Below are 25,925 nucleotides of genomic sequence, written 5' to 3'. Positions count from 1 at the left end.
CCTACTCTGTAAGTTAGCATGCTAGTGCTAGAAAGTAATAAAAACAAGTTCAGAAAAAAGTAACTAAAAGAAACGTGATTTGTGATCTTCTGAATCAATTTGTTTCTCCTGTTTTGAATGTAGAAGTTCTATTTTGTGATCTCCCAAAATAAATGTGATTCAGTCAGTGAATCAGGTCATCTCCATGTTAACCAGACTCTTTCTGCAGTACATGCCTACAAACTACCTTAAAACCTTTCAATTCTGCTCTTATCTAAGGAAATGTTAGATGGGCTCTATATGCCACACCCTTAAACAATTCCCTTAGGTAAGGAAAAATTAGTCCTCATGGTAAACCCTTAAGTGAAACACTGAAAGGTGTTTTATGCATCTGTACTGAACATAACTACTTTTCTGCGCTGTACTGTATTGTTCTAAACTCTACTGTGCTGTAATGTGATGTCAAAACTTATGAAACAAGGGACGTCTGATTGTTTCAGATTTGGTCTGGTCTGGACAAACCAAATGTGGTTTTGTTTGGGGGCGGAGCTCATTACAATAATATAATAGAATAATACCCAAATATGCAAAAGAGGGATATTGCATATTTTTACCTTTGTATACCTATTCATGATATGAGGATCACCATGAAGAGAATGATATTAATATCCATAATTATGCATTTCTCTAAAGTGCAGCTCAGGGACCCATGATGCAATCCATTACCAGACATAAATCCACTTCACCTACTGTTGTTCAATAACCAAAATATTGTTTTTCAAACTCAAGGTGTTATGTCATAGCTGACACCCCATTCTTTCTGCTGACATCATTGAATCTTAATAAGATATTTAAACGTGGTCGCATCTGCACAGTTCTTCCAGTAAATCTGTTTTTGTGAAATGTTGTGTATATTGTTCATAGAGTTGTACAGTTTGATAAAATTTGAAATCAATGGTTTTTGTTTGGCATACAAATCTGAGTCGAAGCGTAATTCCATTATTGTGGAATTGTCCTTAAACTTAGAAAAAGCAAGTAGTCTAGTTGGTGAATACAACCAATTAATAATGGAGTAAAAAATGTAAGGGTGATTCGAACACAAAAATTGTCAAAACTGTTGTGTGCAAACCCCCTTCTTATTTTTGAACATCAGCTTATATATTCAACTACCATATATATTTCAGTATGTATGACACCTGAGTAGGCTACATCAGAGAAGTGGAAATGGAAAACTGCTAAATAATTGTTTTTTGCTCTCGTCTCCCCAGCTCCTCTCGTTTACCGGTATGACTCAAGGTAACAGAGGACAGTGACTCAGCAACAAACCACATCTGATATTCACGCACTCTGGGGCAGACTATCGGATTGTGAGCACGCAACATTTCCTTCAATGGATTGAAAAGCATAACTGCTTTGATGGTTGCAGATAAGAACCAGTCTCAGAAAGTATCTTGGGGCTTTAATTTCGTTCATTCAAAGTGTTTCCCTGGTCTACACCATTTCCCATCCCTGTCCTGTCAAAATAGAGTTTTCAATAGCGTCTGCAACCACTAGTGCATGTGGAATAGAGGTCATGACCTAATAAGGTCTGCAGTACACGTCATTCCCACCATCTTGGGTAATTGACGATGCCTAGTTTGGTCAAAGTTGATCAGAGCTAGCTGACCGGCCTGGCATGCCCTCTAGATTTACTTGGACAGCGCACCAAATGGCATCCTATTCCCTATATAGTGCACTACTTTTGATGAGGGCTCACAGGGCTCTGGTCAAAAGTAGTGCATTATATAGGGAATAGGACGCCATTTGGGACACATAATCGGTGTGAACATGCCATGCCTTGGCCAAAAACAAAAGCAGGTGCGAACACACACGTACAGTGCTGTAGTTCCTATGCCCCTCCGTTGACTTTCAGCTTGGCTAAGCACTCAGTGATGGAAAGAATGCAGAATCATCCTGAGCCACTTATGCCACTTGAACAGCCAGTGACTGCACCAGCTGCATACGTCCAGTACTGAACAGTGGCTGGAGAAGTAAATTATTGACTGCTGGCAAAGTGGCTAACTAGCAGCACCAAGGTTGTATTATTATGGTTATGCAATGCAGTGTTCTTTTTGAGTATTAGGGACCCACTAGAGCAGCAAGACACTAGACATGCCAAGGTAAACAAATTGTCATGATAAAGTAGAGGCACATAAAGACCCATGGGCTATTCCTCTACCACCAATTTTGCAACAACGTTTCTATCCAAGATGGATCTTCATCAGGGCCTGTATTAAGTTAATCTTGCCTTTATAGAATATGCTTTAAAATTCGATTTTTGGTTTGTGTGACTTAGGCCTGTATTCTTAAAGTGTCTCAGAGTAGAAGTTGGCTTTTTAGATCATAATTAAATGAACGGGGGACCTGATCCTAGATCAGCACTCCTACTCTAATACGCTTTGGGAATACGGGCCTAGGTCACACACAAATATCTAAGTTTAAGCATATTCTATAACGGCAAGATTAACTTTGTAAAATAAGAGAAAATGAAAATAAGCTAATAATTATGATCCGTTAATAAATCCTTTTGTGACTAGGGGGCAGTATTTTCATTTTTGGAAAAATAACGTTCCCATAGGAAACAGGATATTTTGTCAGGACAAGATGCTAGAATATGCATATAATTGACAGCTTAGGATAGAAAACATCTAAAGTTTCCAAAACTGTAAAAATATTGTCTGTGAGTAACAGAACTGATATTGCAGGCGAAAGCCTGAGAAAAATCCAATCCGGAAGTGACTCATCTTTTGAAAGCTCTGCGTTCCAATGCGTCCCTATTGAGCAGTGAATGGGCTATCAACCACAATGCTGTAGACAGTGTCTACAGCATTGTGACGTAGTTTTGCGCATTTATGTTGAAGAATACCCTTAAGCTGCTACATTGCGCAAGTGGTCACCTGATGGCTCTCAGAGTGATTCTCGCGTAAAATACAGAGGTAGCCATTATTCCAATCGGTCCTACTGAAAACCAATTGTCCCGGTGGATATATTATCGAATAGATATTTGAAAAACACCTTGAGGATTGATTATAAACAACGTTTGCCATGTTTCTGTCAATATTTTTTGGCGTTTTCGTGACTGCAATTTCCGGGCGATTTCTCAGCCAAACGTGAGGAACAAACGAAGCTATTTCGCCTACAAAAATAATATTTTGGGAAAAAAGGAACATTGGCTATCTAACTGGGAGTCTCGTGAGTGAAAACATCCGAAGCTCATTAAAGGTAAACAATTTAATTTGATTGCTTTTCTGATTTCCGTGACCAAGTTACCTGCTGCTAGCTGGACAAAATGCTATGCTAGGCTATCGATAAACTTACACAAATGCTTGTCTAGCTTTGGCTGTAAAGCATATTTTGAAAATCTGAGATGACAGGGTGATTAACAAAAGGCTAAGCTGTGTCTCAATATATTTCACTTGTGATTTTCATGAATTGGAATATTGTCTAGGAATATTTATGTCCGTTGCGTTATGCTAATTAGTGTCAGTCGATGATTACGCTCCCGGACCCGGGATGGGGAGTTACTAGAGGTTAACTGGTCATTATAATTCATAAAGATTTCCCTTTGCTTCACAAAGCGGTAACGTTGATCTCTCCAAAATAGTGGCTGTCATGAGATAGATACCATCTCTAACTCAAGACCTTATCATTCCTCTCTTCTCAAAGAATGAGAGAAAAATAAAGGGAGAGGGGGAAAATGTATTGAAAAGAAAGAGACAGGAAGTGCCTCACGGCAATCCTACATGGAAACATCGGGACATATTGAAAGCTGCTAAAGAACGTGATTTTTCATCTTATGTTGTGTGTTCACAGTTGTATGGTAGTGACCTGCTGAGTGAGTAGTGACGCAGACTCAAGTTACTCAGCTAGTGCTCATAGGCACAAAATTGAGATAAATCTGTTTTACCATCCAACAGGAAACAGTCATAAAAAAAAGTCAGTAACACTTGCCGCCTCACGTCACTCAACAGATAGGAATCCACAACCCCCCTTCCTCACACACACACACACACACAGTGGTAAGATAAAACTCTAACAAAACCTCCTCTGTGTTGCGCTACATTGTGTGACATGATAACATTACAACCGCTTCTTAGAGGCTTCCATTTACAAAGGAGAGAGGATATTTCTTCTTCACAAGGGACACCGAAACCCAAACTTGAGAAAGACAGCAGAGTAAGGGAGCGGAGCTAAAAGAGGCAAAACCTACTTTGAAATAATTTAAGTGGATGCTTTTATACAATGGATGCTCTTATCCCAGCAACTCTCCCAGTAAGTGTAGGTAGGCCTACAGCATGGAGTCTCAACCGCAGCATAACAATGAGCATAACTGGCGCGAATCCCCACTAGACAGTGCTACTGTATAACGTACAACACTTCAAAAGACAGAGTATAAAGTGAGTGAAGTCTGAACGGTGTGTCTATGAGCTCGCAGCAGACGACGTGACCAAGGTGTGCGAGAGAGAGTGACAGAGCTTACCTCAGCGTACTCACTGCAGAGAGCTTCCATCAACAGCAAACATCGTAGGGACCGAGTCAAATCCCACTGAATTCAGAAAGGCAGTGAGAGGGAGAGAACACCGAGAAGAGGGAGTGTGTGCATCTGTTTGTGAGAGAGAGGGAGAGAGCGTGTGTGTAAGGGATGAAGAGAGAGGCAGCGCAAAAGAGAGTGAGGGAGATTGTGGTTAGTTCTGTATTCCTGTCTTGGCTCTCCCCTTAACACACGACACGCACACACTCACCCTGGCAAATGCACACTCTACACTCGCAACCATTGAGCACCAACTAATGTTTCAAACCCTCCCCCAAATTCAAGCCCCCATCGGTTAGTCTTTCTCCTCTAGCCCTCTGACAAGCATGTGACCGTAGGAGATGACTCGACAATAAGGGACACACACACACACACACACACACACACACACACAGACTCGCTCTGTGTTAAACACAGTGTGAAACATGACACATGCCGAAAGACATTTGCGTTCAGACACTGTCTACAGCAGCTATTTAAAATCTGACAATGACCTACGTTTCGAAAATGCGGACAAGGTTATACAGTACCAGTCAAAGGTTTGGACACACCTACTCATTCAAGGGTTGTTCTTTATTTGTACTATTTTCTACATTGAAGAATAATAGTGAAGACTTCAAAACTATGAAATAACACATGGAATCATGTAGTAACCTAAAAAGTGTTAAACAAATCTAAATATATTTTAGATTCTTCAAAGTTGCCACCCTTTGCTATGATGACAGCTTTGCACACTCTTGGCATTCTCTCAACCAGATTCACCTGGAATGCTTTTCCAACAGTCTTGAAGGTGTTCCCACATATGCTGAGCACTTGTTGGCTGCTTTTCCTTCACTCTGCGGTCCAACTCATCCCAAACCATCTCAATTGGGTTGAGGTAGGGTGATTGTGGAGGCCAGGTCATCTGATGCAGCACTCCACCACTCTCCTTCTTTGTCAAATAGCCCTTACACAGCCTGGAGGTGTGTTTTGGGTCATTGTCCTGTTGAAAAACAGATGATAGTCCCACTAAGCGCAAACCAGATGGGATGGCGTATCGCTGCAGAATGCTGTGGTAGCCATGCTGGTTAAGTGTTCCTTGAATTCTAAATAAATCACTGACAGTGTCACCAGCAAAGCAGCCCCACACCATCACACCTCCTCCTCCATGCTTCATGGTGGGAAATACACATGCAGAGATCATCCATTCACCAGCTCTGTGTATCACAAAGACAAAGTGGTTGGAACCAAAAATCTCAACTTTGGACTCATCAGACCAAAGGACAGATTTCCACCGGTCAAATGTCCATTGCTCATGTTTCTTGGGCCAAGCAAGTCTCTTCTTATTATTGGTGTCCTATAGTGTGGTTTCTTTGCAGCAATTCGACCATGAACGCCTGATTCACCCAGTCTCCTCTGAACAGTTGATGTTGAGATATGTCTATTACCAGGACTTTGTGAAGCATTTATTTGGTCTGCATTTTCTGAGGCTGGTAACTCTAATGAACTTATCTTCTGCAGCAGAGGTAACTCTGGGTCTTTCTTACCTGTAGCGGTCTTCATGCGAACCTGTTTCATCATAGCTCTTGATGGTTTTTGCAACTACACTTGAAGAAACTTTAAAAGTTCTTAAAATATTCTGCATTGACTGACCTTTATGTCTTAAAGTAATGATGGACTGTCGTTTCCCTTTGCTTTCTTTTTTTAGCTATTCTTACCGTAATATGGACTTGGTCTTTAACCAAATAGGGCTATCTTCTGTATACCATCCCTACCTTGTCACAACACAATTGATTGGCTATAAAGGCATTAAGAATTAAATAAATTACACAAATTAACTTCAAACAAGGCACACCTGTTAATTGGAATGCATTCCAGGTGAATTCCTCATGAAGCTGGTTGAGAGAATGCCAAGTGTGCAAAGCTGTCATCAAGGCAAAGGGTGGCTACTTTGAAGAATCTCAAATATAAAATACATTTTGATTTGTTTAACACTTTTTTTTATTACTACACAATTTAATGTGTGTTATTTCATAGTATTGATGTCTTCACTATTATTCTACCCTGTAGAAAATTACTTCAACTAACCTAGAGAGAGAGGTGTGTAGATGTGTCAAAACCTTTGACTGGTACTGTATATGGATTGTAGATACTGATTCTATCCCACTAGAAACCAGATTGAGATGCATAAAGGCTATGTGTACAGTGAAAAATAAGTTATTTGAAATAGTAAAAACTATTGATTAGAGGTTAAACAACATTCAAACATTCATGTATTCAGATTGTATACCAGGTGAGTCAGCTGAGAACAAGCAATTGTTTTTTCCCCCCGTTTTTTATAATTACACACAAGAAACAGTAGGTCACTAAAAAGGATGACATCCAGGAAAATCAAACATCTAGCTAAAAAACATAAAATCAAATCAAACTTTATTTGTCACATGCGCCGAATACAAGTGGAGACCTTAACGTGAAATGCTTACTTACAAGCCCTTAACCAACAGTGCAGTTCAAGAAAGAGTTAAGAAATATTTACCAAATAAACTAAAGTAAAAAATAATCATAAAAAGCAACACAATAAAATAACAATAATGAGGCTATACACAGGGGGTACCACTACCGAGTCTATGTGCGAGTACAGGTTAGTCAAAGTAATTTGTACATGTAAGTAGTGGTGAAGTGGCTATTTATAGATAATAAACAGTGAGTAGAGGGGGTGGTCAATGTAAATAGTCCGGTGGCCATTTGATTAATTGTTCAGCAGTCTTATGGTTTGGGGGTAGAAGCTGTTAAGGAGCCTTTTGGTCCTCCAGTACCGCTTGCCATGCGGTAGTCCAAGATCCAGTTGCAGAGGGAGGTGTTTAGTCCCAGGGTCCTTAGCTTTGTGGGCACTATGGTGTTGAACGATGAGCTGTAGTCAATGAAAAACATTCTCACATACAGTAGGTGTTCTTTTTGTCCAGGTGGGAAAGGGCAGTGTGGACTGCGATTGAGAATGCGTCACCTGTGGATCTGTTGGGGTGGTATGCGAATTGGAGTGGGTCTAGGGTATCCGGGAGGACACTGTTGATGTGAGCCATGACCAGCCTTTAAAAGCACTTGATGACTACCGATGTGAGCGTTAAGGGGCAGTATTCATTTAGGAAGGTTACCTTCGCTTCCTTGGGCACAAGGACTATGGTGGTCTGCTTGAAACATGTACAGTTGAAGTCGGAAGTTTACATACACAGGTTGGAGTCATTAAAATTCATTTTTTCAACCACTCCACAAATATCTTGTTAACAAACTATAGTTTTGGCAAGTCAGATAGGACATCTACTTTGTGCATGACACAAGTTATTTTTCCAACAATTGTTTACAGACAGATTATTTCACTTATAACTCACTGTATCACAATTCCATTGGGTCAGAAGTTTACATACACTAAGTTGACTGTGACTTTAAATGGCTTGGAAAATTCCAGAGAATGATGTCATGGCTTTAGAAGCTTCTGATAGGCGAATTGACATAATTTGAGTCAATTGGAGGTGTACATGTGGATGTATTTCAAGGCTTACCTTCAAACTCAGCGCCTCTTTGCTTGACATCATGGACAAATCAAAAGAAATCAGCCAAGAAAAAATTGTAGACCTCCACAAGTCTGGTTCAACCTTGGGAGCAATTTCCAAATGCCTGAAGTTACCGCGTTCATCTGTACAAACAATAGTATGCAAGTATAAACACCATGGAAGCACATAGCCGTCATACCGCTCAGGAAGGAGACGAGTTCTGTCTCCTAGAGATGAACATACTTTGATGTGGAAAGCGCAAATCAATCACAGAACAACAGCAAATGACCTTGTGAAGATGCTGGAGGAAACAGGCACAAAAGTATCTATATCCATAGTAAAACGAGTCCTTTATCGACATAACCTGAAAGGCTGCTCAGCAAGGAAGAAGCCACTGCTCCAAAACCACCATAAAAAAACAGACAGCGGTTTGCAACTGCACATGGGGACAAGATCATGCTTTTTTGGAGAAATGTCCTCTGGTCTGATGAAACAAAAATAGAACTGTTTGGCCATAATGACCATCGTTATGTTTGGAGGAAAAAGGGGGAGGCTTGCAAGCCGAAGAACACCATCCCAACTGTGAAGCACGGGGGTGGCACCATCTTGTTGTGGGGGTGCTTTGCTGCAGGAGAGACTGGCGCAATTCACAAAATAGATGGCATGATGAGGCAGGAAAATTATGTGGATATATTGAAGCAACATCTCAAGACATCAGTCTGGAAGTTAAAGCTTGGTCGCAAATGGGTCTTCCAAACGGACAATGACCCAAGGCATACTTCCAAAGTTGTGGAAAAATGGCTTAAGGACAGCAGAGTCAAGGTATTGGAGTGGCCATCACAAAGCCCTGACTTCATTCATATAGAAAATTTGTGGGCAGAACTGAAAAAGTGTGCGAGCAAGGAGGCCTACAAACCTGATTCTGTCAAGAGGAATGGGCCAAAATTCACCCAACTTATTGTGCGAAGCCTGTGGAAGGCTACCCAAACGTTTGACCAAAGACAAATAATTTAAAGTCAAAGCTACCAAATACTAATTGAGTGTATGTAAACGTCTGACCCACTGGGAATGTGATGAAAGAAATAAAAGCTGAAATAAATAATTCTCTCTACTATTATTCTGACATTTCACATTCTTCAAATGAAGTGGTGATCCTAACTGACCTAAGACGGGGAATTTTTACTAGGATTAAATGTCATGAATTGTAAAAAAATAAAAATAAAAAAAGAGTTTAAATGTATTTGGCTAAGGTGTATGTAAACTTCTGACTTCAACTGTAGGTATTACAGACTCAGTCAGGGAGAGGTTGAAAATGTCAGTGAAGACACTTGCTAGTTGGTCCGTGCATGCTTTGAGTACACGTCATGGTAATCCATCTGGCCCGCGGCTTTGTGAATGTTAACCTGTTTAAAGGTCTTGTTCACATCAGCTACCGAGAGCATTATAACACAGTTGTCCAGAACAGCTGGTGCTCTAGTGCATGATTCAGTGTTGCTTGCCTCAAAGCTTGCATAAATCGCATTTGGCTCGTTTGGTAGGCTCGCGTCACTGGGAAGCTCGCGTCTGGGTTTCCCTTTGTAGTCTGTAATAGCTTTCAAGCCCTGCCACATCCGACGAGCGTCAGGGCCGGTGTAGAAGGATTTAATCTTAATCCTGTATTGATGCTTTGCTTGTTTGATGGTTCGTCTGAGGGCATAGCAGGATTTCTTATAAGCGTCCGGATTAGTGTCCCGATCCTTGAAAGCGGCAGCTCTAGCCTTTAGCTCGATGCGGATGTTGCCCGTAATCCATGGCTTCTGGTTGGGATATGTATGTACGATAACTGTGGGGACGACGTCGTCGATGCACTTATTGATGAAGCCGATGACTGAGGTGGTATACTCCTCAATGCCATTGGATGAATCCCGGAACATATTCCAGTCTGTGCTAGCAAAACAGTCCTGTAGCATAGCATCCGCGTCATCTGACCACGTCCATATTGAGCGAGTCACTGGTACTTCCTGCTTTAAGTTTTGCTTGTAAGCAGGAATCAGGAGGATCAGTTTGATTCTGTGATGGAAAATGTTATTTTGGTGCTTTTCTATTTACCAATTTTTGTGTTCTATGTTTGTGCTTTCTATAAACCAATTTCTGTGTTAATGCAAGTGACTGATTGAACAAATCCTCACTATCAGTGTCTGCAATTTGGCAGTACGCCCAGAACCTTTTTTAGAGAAAGGGATATCTCAGTTTCAAGGTCTCAGGTTGGAGAGAAACAGCCCTGTGAGGTATTGGTCTGTCACATGCTTTAACCAGTATTGGTCAGTCACATGATTAATCAATTATGAATAAGCTGAATCATGCAAATATGACTTGTCTGAAGTATATAAGATAATTAAATGGGACTGCCTCGTTAGAACTTCTGACAGATGCAGGTGCATTAAGTTTGTTGGAACCTCTCCAGCTTTCTGATAATAAACAATGATTCATTTAAGATTGACTTTGAGTGTCCCTAGTGGTAATTTCCAAGACATGGTGTAGAATGTCCACGACAATTCATTTTTAATGATGTTAAGTGTGTTGTGACCCAACACTTTAGATAGATCTGACTTGACTTGACTCAGTATGACATTGACATGAGATATCAACTCACATGTGACAGGCCTATTTTTTCATAGATTGGAAACACTGCTGTCATCACAGACCATATCATATACAGTGCCTTGCAAATGTATTCAGACCTGTGGTGGAAATTCTAACCAAGAGAGAGAGGCTTTTCTTCAAACAAGCAATCTTTCTTATCGATTAACAATTGCAATAATGGATTTGGTCAACGGCCACCCGAACATGTTCGCTGAGAACACAGCAAGCAGATTTGGGCTTACAGCTCTTTATAGCAAAGTACATCCTCCTGGATGTTCATGACAAACAACAGATGTGTAGAATTATACAAAGGTACATTGTGCTATCAAGCAACAGACAGCAAGACTTACATTGCGGCAGGTTTATGTCTCTAGGTCATTTACTGCTTGTTTATACAGAGTTATCTTCTCAGTTTCGCACTCCTTAACACACAGATACTGATGCAACAAGTCCAGTGTTCATCTGCACATGAGAGGGAAACTGGAGGGAGAGTTCACCTAGCACAGGCCAGCATTTCACAGACACTAATCATTCAATGGAATGCTATATGCTATAGGTGGCTATCACCAAGCCATCATAAATCAATTGCCAGCATTAAGCCCCAGAGACCCAACTCAGTCACACAGACACAGATGAGAGAGCACTCATCAAAGCTATTCAATGCATGAACAGTATTATAACATCATCTTGTCATTTCCTACCATAGACCCCTTGGATTTTTCACATCTTATTGTGTTACAAAGTCGGATTAAAATTGATTTGTCATTTTTTTGTCAATAATCTACACAAAATACTCTAATGTCAAAGTGGAAGTACAATTTTAGCATTTTTTATGATTAATAAAAATGTAATAACTAAAATAGTCGTTGCATACGTATTCAGCTCCCTGAGTAAATCCATGTTAGAAACACCTTTGGCATCAAATACAGCTATGAGTTTTCTTGGGTAAGGCTATAAGAGATTTGCACCCCTGGATTGTGCAATATTTGCCCATTATTCTTTTAAAAATTCTTCAAGCTCTGTCAAGATGTTGGGGATCATGGTTAGACAGCAATTTTCAAGTATTACCATAGATTTTCAAGCAGATTTAAGTCAAAACTGTAACTTGGCCTTTCAGGAACATTCACTGTCTTCTTGGTAAGCAACTCCAGTATAGATTTGGCCTTGTGTTGTATGTTATTCAAAGGTGAATTCCTCTCCCAGTCCCTAGTGTAAAGCAGACTGAAGCAGGTTTTCCTCTAGGATTTTGCCTGTGCTTAGCTCCACCCCATTTATTTTTATCCTGAAAAACTCCCCAGTATTTGCTGATGTCAAGCATACCCATACCATAATGCAACCACCACCATGCTTGAAAATAAGGAGGCAGTTACTCAGTGATGTGTTGGATTTGCAGTATCACTTTAGTCCCTTGTTGTGTACAGGATGCATGTTTTGGAATATTTTTAATTTGAATATATTTGTATTCTTGCTTTCACTCTGTCATTTAGGTCATTATTGTGGAGTCACTACAATGTTGTTGATCCATCCTCAGTTTCCTCCCATCACAGCCATTGAACTCTGTAGCTGTTTAAAATTACAAATGGCCACATGGTAACATCCCTGAGCAGTTTCATTCCTGTCCTGCAGCTCAGATCAGAAGGACAACTGTATCTTGGATGTGGTTTAATACATAATCCACAACATAATTATTAACTTGAAATACTAAAGTCTCTCAGTCAAGTATTGTAAGTTTGGGGGACAGAGGAAGGGTTAGTCATGTCAAACCCTATTTTTTCATACAGTGTTTAGGCTTGCCAAAACAAAGTGGCTGAACACTTATGCAACGACTATATTGTAACGACACTGGCTTTATAAGCGTGGACATCGACTCTACCGCACGAGCATGCTTCTTGCATCCACGACAGTGCGTGTGCTTGGCCGGCGAGCGCGTTCCTGTAAGGCATAGAGTCGCAAGCTAGTGCGAGGACGCAATTTTATAGCAGCGCGTCCCTGAAGGCAGTTTGCCACTTAACGTAAACTCACCCCATTCCATACAAATGTGCGCAACCGCAACATTCAAACGAGGCTACAAAGAAAACTAATGGGACTGTGTTGACTTCAAAATCGGGGGTGTGAACTAGGTTTCTATTCAAGCGTTGATCGACATGGTAATGGGTCTATAATATTGGAGAAAAGTTTTAAAAAAACTGTCCTTCCGTTACATCTAGACGTGTCATGTCGTAACGTACAGCAAGCATAAAGCAACTATTTCTGTCTCACAATCTCTCTCCACCAGGTGTAGCACTTCTCTCATCCTTTAAAAACAAGAAATGGACAGTGACGGTGGTAAGTGGTAAGGGGGGATACCTAGTCATTTTTTGCGTCATCATTGCATGCGATTCATTCTCAAAGCCGCTGTTTACTTCTAAGATCACTTTAGCACCGCCCTAAAAACCCGATTAAAATTGGTGACAAACCTTCAAATAGGTATGTAATCACACATTATATAAACTCTTTATAGTGTTTTATTTACATTTTAGAGGCAATAAGGTGATAAGTTGGACAGATCGAGTGAAAAAACATTTTCCTTATTTAAAAATGACGTTGACAAAACAAAGAACAAAACCAAACCGTGAAGCTTTGGGCTATGTGCCCTAAACAAAGTCAAAATTAACTTCCCACAAAACAGGTGGGGGAAAAGGGTACCTAAGTATGGTTCTCAATCAGAGACAACGATAGACAGCTGTCCCTGATTGAGAACCATACCAGGCCAAGACATAGAAATACAAAACATAGAAAAAAGGACATAGAATGCCCACACCCTGGCCTAACCAAAGTAGAGAATAAAAAGCCTCTCTATGGCCAGGGCGTGACAATTATTTTGTACAAAGTGTGCAAAACAAGACATGGTGTCAGAGGTCTTACAAGATGGATTTTTCTGGAGTTCCTTCACCTCGAATGGACTGGGAGTCTACAAACTTACCCGATGCATGGCGTAAGTTCAAACAGCATGTGGAGCTAATGTTCACGGGTCCTCTGAAGGACAGAGGAGAAGAGGGAAAATGCTGCTACTTGCTCCTCTGGATTGGTGAAAAGGGAGAGATATTTACAACACATGGACACTTTCCGAGGCTGAATCGAAGGTACTGAAAACGTACTACGATCGTTTTGAAGCATATGTTGCGCCGAAGAACAATACGATTTTCGCTAGGTACAAATTCCATGAGAAAGTACAGGGACCTAGCGAGCCTTTTGAACAGTTTGTGATAGAGCTGCGTCTGCTTGTGAAAGACTGTGATTATGCAAACAAGGATGAGATGGTCAGGGACCGTATTGTATTTGGAATACACTCACCGCGAGTGAGAGAGAAACTTTTGAATGTTGGGTCTGAGGTAACACTGGACAAAGCTATCGACATAGCCAGATCTCACGAGCTAGCACAGGCTAAGATGAAAACCATTTTGCACGGTAGCACTAGCGCATCAGCAGTCAGGCAGACATCAAAGCACACCTCCGGTGAACAGAGAGCCTGTTTTAGAATGGAGAGAGACATAACTCGAAAGCAGAGCGACAGACTCAAAACGCCCCAAAACATGTGGATATTGTGGATACAAAGGGCATGGCGAACAAGGAAATTGCCCAGCTAAAGGCAAACAGTGTACTAAATGTGGAAAATGGAATCACTTTGCAAAAGTGTGCAGAGCTTACAGAGGAAAAACAGTACACGCAGTGAGTGAAGATGAAATGTCAATCAAAGAGTCAAACGCTCATGAACTGTTTATTGATTCAGTGACAGAAAAGTAAAATATCAGAGACAGAGCAAGCCTTTGCTGACATTGACATAGGAACACAAGGCACAGAGCTACAGTTCAAACTAGACACTGGTGCACAAGTAAACATTATTCCTCTGAATAAGTACCACAGCTTGACATCTGAGTGCGAGCTACAGCCCACAACGCACAGACTGACTAGTTATGGTGGTGAACAGCTCCCAGTAAAAGGCACTTTCAAATGCAAATACAAGGAAAGTGACATGATGTTGGACTTTTATGTTGTTGACACTAGAGCACCTGCAGTGCTAGGTCTTAAAGCATGTTTAGACATGGACCTCATCAAGCTAGTTTTATCAATGACAGCACCAGTAGAGACAGACAATTTACTGGAGGAGTTTGCTGATGTTTTTACAGGAATAGGATTATTCCCAGGAGAATGTACCATTCACCTTGACCCAGACGCAACCCCTGTGGTCTACCAACCGAGAAAGATTCCCCTTGCTCTCCGTGCCCGTCTGAAGAAAGAGTTGGAGAGCATGGAGCAATCTGACATAGTCACCAAGGTTACAGAACCGACTGACTGGGTAAACTCGTTAGTGGTGGTGGAGAAATCATGCACAGGCAATTGTTAGAGTTGCGTCAATTCGAATCTGGTATCAGGATAAATATGACAATGAGTCACCGATTGTATACTATGTATTTTTTATTAGCTAAGCAATAAGTGGTAAATGCAATTTTCGTATATACGGGCTCTCTGTCCCACCTCGCAGGGCAAGCAGAGAACTGACAAGACGTATGTAAAACAGTATTCTTAATACTGTGATAGACAGTTCCAACCTGTCTGTTGGCCTATCACAGTAGAGACTGGACGTGGTTTTAACTTGCTGAGCCTATTGCAGGCGCTCAGGCGGGTCCCCGCCTCTTGGCGCTTCTGTTGATAGATGTAACTGAGGCTTGTGAAGAACATCCAGACTCTCATGCTCCATACCGTTATCTCGCACCTGGCTCCTGTTATCTAACAAAAGACCGCTTGTTCTCGCAACACCCCGCTCTGAATGTGCCCCCCTCCCAAATAATTTGAACAGTTCCTGTCTTCATGCTTCTCTGTATTTTTCCATCATGAGAAAGTCCCATGGCCCTGATACTTTTAACAATGTTTCAAGTCAGCTATGTTGCATAACACATACATACATCCACACAAGCCAACAGCAGATAATATTCAATCATATAATGGCTGTAATGGCTATAATGTAAAACACAGAAACCTCATAATCCCCCTTTTTACACCCCTATGGGGTGTAACCATACCATCCGATATACTAGGTTGCTGATGAACTCAGGAACTTTAAACTTTTATTTTGTGAATATATGAAGTGATGCACGTCCCTTTGTTGAATAACATATATATGAACTGGAGTTTTTGATTCCCCCTTTTGACACCCACAAGGGTGTCACTCATTATCCTTTATTTCAGCGGTCCCAACATAGTAATATGTTAATAGCATTTCATGAAAATAATAAAACGTTTATTATTAATAAAACATTATTATTATTATTTTTTTTACAGAAAAACAGAAAAGAAACAGAAAAAATCAACCAAGAAAAAAAAGTAAACAATCAACAAGTGATATATGCTTTTGTCTCCCCCTTTGACACCCATAAGGGTGTCACTTATCAAAAACAGGATAAAACTTTATTGTTTATTGACATGTAAGATATAGGATAAAACTTTGGTCATGGAAAACAGAGTAAAACAGAGCAAAGCATTATTATAAACCATCTGGTCCTCTCAGCTACTCCTATCCTGTACCAGGTGGGCTCCTTGCCACCCAGGGACTCTAAACCTTCACATAAGAGAGGACAAGTTATATCGTACACGTTATGTATTTAAGAAGTTATCATTCCACAACCTCACCCATAGCAAACCAGGGGTCATCCTCAGTCAGCCCCATCCTCCCCTGAAAGCTTGATTCAGTATCAGCATCTCCAACTGGAGCATCAAGCAAAGGCATCATGCCTGAAGCCTTCACCACATCTGTAACAGACTTCTTAAAACACGGTATGATGCAAGCAGCACAACACATCAATAACAAAAATACAAGAATTAGGGTCAGAAATCCAGTAACCACCATACCAGTGTACTTACCAAACCAGGCTCCCAACCAAGAGAACAGTCCAGACTCCTCCACCCCCACCATGGTCCTCATCTCAGCAGATAGTGCATCAAGCCCATTAAGGGCCTTAGATATACTACCATCTGGACTGGTGTTATTAGGAATATACGTACAACATTGTTCACCGAACATCTTGCAGACACCCCCCTGACTGGCAATAAGCATATCCAAAGCAAGTCTATTCTGTCTGGCAACCCTAGATGTGGCCTCAAACTGTTCAGACATACCAGTGAGTGCATCACGGGACTAATTCACAAAACGCTGTTGATTACAGTAGATGTAATTAATCCATGCAGTCTGCCTTGCATCCACTATGACTGGACTTATAATAGGTAGTAAGTGTCAGAGTCCATCATTCCTACCCAAGGCCTGAAACTCATGAGGAACCCCCACTGGCACCCCCAACAGGTTAGTGTGTATGTCAACTACATCCTCTGTCCATGGAGCACTACGTCTATGTCTCCCATGGGATGGAATGTTTTCAGGTCCCCTGGATACAGAACCCAACAGCTGTTCAGAAGTAACATCAACAATGGTCAGTGGAATTATCAAACTGGTCAGAGCACACGTACCTTGCCAGTCTCCTCTAAGAATGGGTCTCAGTACTCTTTTGGGTCCACATATCCACCACACATCAGCCAGACCACTAGTTTGGTTTAGGCCTGTAGCTGGCCAAGTGGAATTAATGGTTGTTACTACTGCAATCAGCTTCAGGCAATCTCCCATAATCAATGCCATTACCTGTACCCGTGATGCAACTGTAATTGCCCCCATATGCCTTAACACCCCAAGGAGCCCGATGAGGAGGTACTGTAGGAAACACAAGGCTCAAAGAGGAACAGAGAGTTGAATTGGGCTGAACCTGGTAAAAACCTCTCAGAATACACAACCACCCCTCTCCTTCTCCTATAGCAAATGGGTGTGTAGCCAGAACAGGTCTAGCATGACTACAAATAATGCAGTCCTTTCTTCTCAGGGTTTTAGCTGTATACCTCATATAAGACAACCACAAATTGTCCCCACCATCAAAACCAGTCTCAGTGCCTATTGATCAATAGCTGAATAGTCTCTAACGTTAATTACCTGAATGAGATTTGACACAGTGGTGGCAGGTTCGGTCCAGGGGTGGTAGAGGAGTGTGTCTGGCCCTGGTTCGTCTGGGACCTCTGGTTTTGGCAGCACCTTAATAGAAAACACACCCATCGTGTCTGTCCCGGTCCTTTGTAGTCCGAGGGTGTAAGTGCCTGCATCAGAGAGCTTAATAGTTTTGATGGTTAGTAGGATTTCATCACCTTTACAAAGTTCAACAGTGCTCCCAGGTTTCCCCCATATGATGGAAAACCTATCCACCTTTGTGGGATCCCCTATGCTATAAGAATACCCTCTTCTCCAATCCTAGAACTGTCCCAAGTTGGTTATCATGTAATCCCCATACGGACACCCTCCCCCATTACACAGGTACACTGACACTCCTGTAAAGCCCCACCCTCTCCCAGAGAACACATCACTAGCAAGAGCCAGACACATCTTCACTTCTATGAACAAAAACAGGGGTGACAGGACAGGGAGGGTTACTTCATTCGAGAGATGGCCCCCGGAATTCTGTTAATTCCAGTTCTCCTCTCAAACACTGTTTATTGTTCGACAGTGTTAGGGTGTCCTACCCTCCCCCGTGCGATATGAATCCGGGTAGCTCTTTCAGCTAGCTGTCACCAGGAGTCCTTGGTATGGTCCCCCCCAACAAGCCTCTGGGACTGGATTGAGTGACTTCACCTGTAGTTCACAAGTAATGCATATAATCCTGGACATACAGGCTTGGTTAACAAACAGTTTCTCATATGTTTTATCTGATTATATCTTTAGTTTCTTCCAATAGGCCCCATCCTATCCTAGACCACAATTTACCCATCCCCCTTTTGATACCTGGCTCTGCCCAGGTAACAACCTTACCTACTCTAAATAATGACTTAGGTAAGATTAGTATATTATCCTTCTGTTCTGACATTATCATGTAGGAGCGCCCCTTTCATTCTCCCCATGTCCAATTCTCCCTTTTGTCTCCACTCAGTAACTGTTATCTACACATTCTGTTATCTTTGCTCGTCCTGGCTCCCCTTCTAAAACTTCTCCTCTCTGCTCTCCAACCTTCAAGGTCTCTGCAGTGCGGGGGAGGGCTCTTCTGTCTGCCTTTTCCCCTATCTGTCTGTAGTTCTTTTTCTCATGTTTCCACATTTTAACTAAATGTCTCACTGTTTGGCTTTATCTAAACTCATGGATTTTTTTTAGAAAAACATGTCTATGGTGGCACTTTCTAAAGTCCTTATATAGGTTAATTAAACCCCACTATAATTAATTTACCTTAAAAAATAAAAAACAAACCGTATTACCCATGACCACAAATTAAATATTCAAATGGCACCCCTATACACAGGTGTTAAAACCAAACACAAATATCTCAATTTCTTCCCTGCCCTGTTGGCTCAAAATATGTCTCAAATACTTAACATGAGTCTACCATAAATAAAACTTATCCTAGCTGAATTTTCACACCACGTTCATCAGAGAAAATATAATGACACTATAATGTAAATTTCACTGCCTTTTTGTATTAAATTACCTTAATATCAGTATTACAATTGACCCTATATTCTCCATCCAAATGGCTTTCCAATGAGGCTGATCAGACCACAAAGGAAAGTTACCACCCCTCCAAAGAAGTGTTTCTTACTATATTAAACAACATTCCTCTATCAAAAGATTTCACCTATTTAATTAAGACTCAGAAAATAAAAAAGTATAATATTTCATATGTGAGTGTACCCCTTTAAGATATCTTGTCTATGGGAACATTGAAATCCCCTTAAACCCAAAACGTTTGCTACAAACAAAACCTAATAATTATAATAATACCTTCAAATAATTTGTTTTAAATTTCCTCAATGTTTTATGTAACTCATTCAGTCTTTAAAGGATTGTCTCCCCAAAATGCTTTATACCCTGCCAATAAACTCACACAATTGTGATAAACGTGCACTGTCCCTTTAACATAAAATAATATCAGCCTGCAATCCACTTTGTGGGCTTTTCATTGTTCCCCATAATGAAAACAGATTCTAATGTTAGTATACCTTAACCTCCTGTTTAACTTCAAACGGTGTTATCTGAACAATCAAACCAAAATCAATAACCGGGAATTATTGTAAAATGATATTCAGCTAACTTTTTTTTATTGTAAAGTGACTCAAAGCTATAATGCACGCATTTTCCCTCTAAATGACACAACCAATTTTCTCTGTCATAATTTGAGGAACGTTATTGTGTAGTCAACGTAATTACGCAGTTTTACCTTCCAACTTCCTCTACCCCAAAATGTAAACGTACCATGTACTAAATTCATAAGAACATTTCGATGGGCACAAATCTGTCATAATTGTATCTTTATTATTTAGAATTCATCAGATTTAGATAACTGTCTCATCCCATGACCCAGCACCTTTAAATAAAAAAAATAAATAAATAGACTCCAATCCCAATAGGCTATTCCAGTGATTATTTGGGAAACACAATGTATTACATAGAAATTGCCTCGCCATTATCTCGAACGGATTAGTCTCTCAATTCAACCTAGACAAACTATCAAAACGTTCAGTCATACCTTGAACAAATACTAATACTAATAACCGTATCAATGGGCAAAACCCATAAATATTTGAACTACAATCAGAATTAATTTTAGTCTATCGATGTCAAGGCTGAGACACGAACCCCAGTCCCCCGCATCGAAGGCAAAAACTTTACCCCAACGCCATCCAAATGATTGAGTTTCCCCGCCAATAACCATACTCCGGCACCGAGACAATTCCCAGAAAACAGTACAATTCAAAGGCCCAAGCTTTCCCCCAGCGAGGATTCTCCATATTCTCCGTTTTAGCATCTCCAAAATCCAACCAGGCTCCCTGTCGACTGGGAGCCCGTTGGGCGCGGCAATGCTGCCTTCTTCTGTCCACTCCCTGTATAGCTTTTCTCCCCGCTTCTACCACCATTTATTTCTAAAGTGGTCTTCAAAGTTTTCAACACCTTCTCAGCCTCTTGACTAGTCATTGTTAAGTACATTTGGGGTGTGTATCATATTATTTTTAGAATTATTTCCAATACCAATTCGCCACTTTTTTTATGTCAACGTTGCTACCTCCTTAATCAATTAACAGTATGACTTCAAGAAATACCCGTAGTTCGTTCAAACTGGTATTAGCTATTCCCAATCAATGCCCAATGTACTACATTCATTCAGTTCGACTCTCTCAAACCTTCAAACATACATCAGTTCGAATCACTCAAACCTGCAAACATACACGGTTGTATCACTCAAACCTTAAAAACATATGTCAGTTCGAATCACTCAAACCTGCAAATATACATCAGTTCGATTCACTCAAACCTGCAAACATACACGGTTGAATCACTCAAACCTTACAAACATACGTCAGTTCGAATCACTCAAACCTGCAAACATACATCAGTTCGAATCCCTCAAACCTGCAAACATACATCAGTTCGAATCACTCAAACCTGCAAACATACATCAGTTCGAATCACTCAAACCTGCAAACATACATCAGTTCGAATCACTCAAACCTGCAAACATACATCAGTTTGAATCACTCAAACCTTACAAACATACGTCAGTTCCAATCACTCAATTTAAATAATAAAAATGAGCAGTTATTTATCCTCCCTTACTCTTATGCAATATAACCAGGTACTATAACCCTTATAAGGATCTATAAACCTTTCATTCAAACTACAACTGAAATATCTAATGTACTACAAATGCTTCAGCAACCATCCAATGTAACACAGGTATTTTTAATTTGTTGGCCTGCAAATTTTATCCGTAGATCATTCACTCTGATACAGCGCGCCCACTAATATCCCAGTGTTACTGCACTTACTCAAAATTGACCCAAAGTAAATATCCATTTATACTAGAAACATTTCCTCATGCACACCAGTACACAGCATTCATTGTTACATTGCGATCCTGCTCACACACACACTTGTGAATTCCTTTAACCAATCCGATTCACCGTCTTTCAAACAACTGGGTACGCGTTACACCAACCGACCCATTTAGTACATTACATTCGTTGTTATACCATAAGAGCGATCGATCAGTTCAAAATTGCATTTACCACAGCATTTATGTCATATTCAATTATTTTTGTCAATTATAGTATTCACATAATTTGGTAACTTACATCAAACAGGTGTCTCACAAAACTAAATTTGGATAACTCCAATGTGCAGAACTTTAGTTTTTCACAACAGGTGTCTGCTTACCTTTTTTAGTTGACCGGTCAGGATTTGTGAGACACACCGTCCGACGACAGTGCTGGCCAATCGGCCGGACAATCTCCAGCGTCGTCCTTCTACCAGATCACGTCGGTGGTCACCAAATTGTTAGAGTTGCGTCAATTCGAATCTGGTATCAGGATAAATATGACAATGAGTCACCGATTGTATACTATGTATTTTTTATTAGCTAAGCAATAAGTGGTAAATGCAATTTTCGAATATATGGGCTCTCTGTCCCACCTCGCAGGGCAAGCAGAGAACTGACAAGACGTATGTAAAACAGTATTCTTTATACTGTGATAGACAGTTCCAACCCGTCTGTTGGCGTGGTTTAAACTTGCTCAGCCTATTGCAGGCGCTCAGGCGGGTCCCCGCCTCTTCGCGCTTCTGTTGATAGATGTAACTGGGGCTTGTGAAGAACATCCAGGCTCTCATGCTCCATACCGTTATCTCGCACCTGGCTCCTGTTATCTAACAAAAGACCGCTTGTTCTCGCAACACCCCGCTCTGAATGTGCCCCCCTCCCAACTAATTTGAACAGTTCCTGTCTTCATGCTTCTCTGTATTTTTCCATCATGAGAAAGTCCCATGGCCTTGATACTTTTAACAATGTTTCAAGTCAGCTATGTTGCATAACACATACATACATCCACACAAGCCAACAGCAGATAATATTCAATCATATATATGGTAATGGCTATAATGTAAAACACAGAAACCTCATACAAGCTCTGAGTATGTCTCGACCCAAGAGACTTGAACAAGGCTATCAAACGCCCCCATTATCCTTTACAGACGCTAGATGGCATCACACACAAGCTAGCGGGAGCTCACTACTTCAGTGTCATGGACGCTAGATCAGGCTACTGGGCTATCAAGCTCACAGAAGAGTCATCTAAGCTCACAACATTCAACACAACGTTTGGACGCTACAGGTTCCGTCGCCTGCCTTTTGGGATTATCTCAGCCCAAGATGAGTTTCAGCGAAAGATCGACGAAGTGTACGAAGACCTCGATGGAGTTGTGGCCATTGTGGACGACATCCTTGTCTATGGTCGAACCAAAGAGGAGCACGACCGAAACCTCCGCGCGATGCTGCAAAGGTCCCGCGAGAGAGGAGTCCGGCTCAACCCCGAGAAGAGCACAATCAGCGCTACAGAGGTCAGCTACTTCGGACATCTTCTCACAGCGACTGGAATCAAGCCAGATCCACAGAAGATCTCAGCCATAAAATAAATGGAGCCACCAAAGAACCGTGCAGAGCTGGAAACAGTGCTTGGCATGGTCAACTACTTAGCCAAGTTCGCACCCAGCCTCTCCAATGCTAATGCACCCCTGTGTCAACTGCTAAAGCAGTCCAGTGAGTTTCTCTGGGACAAGCAACACGACATTGCTTTCCAGAATGTGAAAGAATTGATCACGAGAGAACCAGGACCAATCCTTGCCTACTACTACCCCGACAAAGAGCTCAGACTCCAAGTGGACGCGTCGAAGTATGGACTAGATGCAGTGCTACTGCAAGAAGGAAAGCCCATCGGCTACGCATCCAAATCCCTTACAGACTGTGAAATCAACTACGCTCAAATCGAAAAGGAGCTCTACGCCATTCTGTTCGGATGTAAAAGTTTCCATCAGTATATACAGTGGGGAAAAAAGTATTTAGTCAGCCACCAATCGTGCAAGTTCTCCCACTTAAAAAGATGAGAGAGGCCTGTAATTTTCATCATAGGTACACTTCAACTATGACAGACAAAATTAGAAAAAAATTCAGAAAATCACATTGTAGGATTTTTAATGAATTTATTTGCAAATTATGCCCCTCAAACACCAAAGAGCCAATGTTACCTCACTGTATCCCAGACCGACCCTGGCAGGTCTGTTCACCCGGAACAACGAGGACTACATGAGGACTACATCGTAACAGTGGACTACTACAGCAGATACTTCGAACTCGACAAGCTTCACAGCACCACATCTGCTGCTGTGATACACAAGCTGAAAGCAGCCTTTGCCAGTCATGGCATTGTAGAGAGTTTAATATCTGACAATGGGCCCTGTTACAAATCAAATGAGTTTGAATCCTTCACAAATGCATGGGAGTTCACACATGTCACCACAAGCCCACATTACCCTCAAAGTAAAATCTGTGCAGATTGCTAAATCACTCAAGGACAAAGCAAAAGAGATGCACCCGTGCCCCCCATGTTGACTCCTATAGTTCCAACTATTCTTGATACACACAGGAAACTGTTGGGCGTGAAAGACACAGCAGCGTTGCAGTTCTTGGCATAAACAGGTTTGCATGACGCCTACTCCCATGTCTTAATTTGGTATCGAATTAGGCTACTCAAATAAGCTCAGACTTCAGTCAGTGTTCTGGAAGGAGTTGGGGCTGGGGTTCAATGTGTAAGGTGGTGCCAAGGTGCGCCTGATTTACCTTTGACCTGGACTGAGTGTGAAGTAACCTCCTTCACTTCGTACGGTCCAGTCCACCTGGGTTCCAGCCACTTTCTCTTGTGGACTTCAACCCTCACCCAGTCACCAACCTTTACCTTCAGTGGTGGCGTGTCCATCGGCAGCTCCCCCTCCTGGACCTTGTGAATCTGGGTAGAGAGTGCTGCAGAGAGAACCGTCAGTTTTTTCACATAATCAGACATTACAATTTGTTGTACATCAAGGGCGGGCATATGACCTCCCTCCCTTGGTGGACCAGGCATGACTCTTCCAGTCATTATCTTATGAGGAGAGAGATGGGTGCCTGCTCCTGGTGAGGCTCTCATGGCCATCAACGCCAGAGGCAGGGCTTCAACCCATGTCAACTTCGAACCTGCACACACTTTAGCTATCTTAGCTTTCAACTTTTGGTTTGACGTTCTACCAGACTTTGAGATTGGGGCCTGTACACAGATCCAAAACTGTGGGTTATGACAAATCTTTCTTCCACCTGTCATAGTTGTTTGTTACTGAAATGTGAGCCATTTGTAAATTTGATGGGTATTAGTTTGGTTTGTAGCCACTTAACGACTGACCTAGCATCCCCCTTTGCTGTTGGTATTGCTTCTACCCATTTGGAGAACCTATCTACCATAACTAGGAGATAGCGTTTGCCTTTAGATACATTGTCGGGGCCCATGTCGGTGTAGTCTATACTAATGTCCTGAAAACATGCATTAGGTACTGGGTATGAGCCCATTGGTGTTTGATATGGTTTCTTTGGGTTGTGGCTACCACAAATGTTGCATTCGTCACAAAATAAGTCAGTCATTACGTCGCAAAATAAGTCATTCATTACTTTAATTTGAGGGTGCCACCAGATGTGCAAGACCTTTTGAAGGGTCTTTAGTTTCACCAGTCCTTTGTTCTTTGTTCTTTGTTCTTTGTTCTTCTTCCTTTCTGCTTCCTCCCCCTCTTGTTTCTGGAAAAGGACGGATGAGGTGAATTCGTCTTTTACAGAAACATCCAACCGCAGATAGATCTGTTGTCAGTTGTGCAAAACCTGTAGATGATCCGGGTGGGAGGAGGTTCATTGGTATGGGTAAAAATGTTTTTTTTTTTTTTTAATTTTAGTAAGTTGGCTCCCTTGTCCTGCAGCGGGTGGGGGACATCTTCGTTGCCAGGGTATAGCGTTCCCTGCCATATCTTGCTGTTGCTGCATGTGGCTGGATCCTGGGTGGTTGTATTCCGGCTGTTCCTGCTGCATATAGCTAGGTTCTGGTGGGCTGTAGTGTAGAGGTGGGGGTCCTCCTCTTCCTCTCCCTGGTGCTCCTCCATGTCCTGATAGTGAAGGAGGACAGAGTGGCATAGTTCCCTTCAGTAGGGTAAGATCTGCGCAGTTCATCCCATAAAATGGTCCTGAAACGATCTAGGGGCAGGGTGGGTGGCTGGTTTCTGAGGTCGGCTGCTGTCATGCTGCCGTTCATGGTCCCATGGTTGGTGGCTCTGGCTA

General features: G+C 41.6%; 1 protein-coding gene across 7 annotated transcripts in view; it reads right to left on the bottom strand.

Annotated features, from left to right (window-relative positions):
• LOC110529974 (anion exchange protein 2) overlaps positions 1-4,908 on the bottom strand; it is a 53,828-nt gene extending 48,920 nt beyond the window's left edge. For 2 of the 7 annotated variants that reach the window (XM_036985513.2, XM_090181770.1), the window contains exons 1-2: positions 4,761-4,908; positions 4,499-4,621 (exon numbers count right to left, since the gene is read on the bottom strand). The gene's annotated coding sequence lies outside the window, so the exon portion shown is untranslated. Of the gene's footprint in view, positions 1-4,498 lie in introns of all 7 variants that reach the window. The other 5 variants (XM_090181769.1, XM_090181772.1, XM_090181768.1 and 2 more) reach the window with 4 other exon arrangements.
• Positions 4,909-25,925: the final 21,017 nt, after the last annotated feature.

The sequence above is a fragment of the Oncorhynchus mykiss genome, chromosome 8 (assembly GCF_057628025.1).
Source record: "Oncorhynchus mykiss isolate SJ-2025 chromosome 8, ASM5762802v1, whole genome shotgun sequence".
In the NCBI taxonomy this organism is placed as follows: domain Eukaryota; kingdom Metazoa; phylum Chordata; class Actinopteri; order Salmoniformes; family Salmonidae; genus Oncorhynchus; species Oncorhynchus mykiss.
The sequence above is the reverse complement of the archived record's forward strand: the minus strand, read 5'-3'. Positions and strand labels throughout refer to the sequence as shown.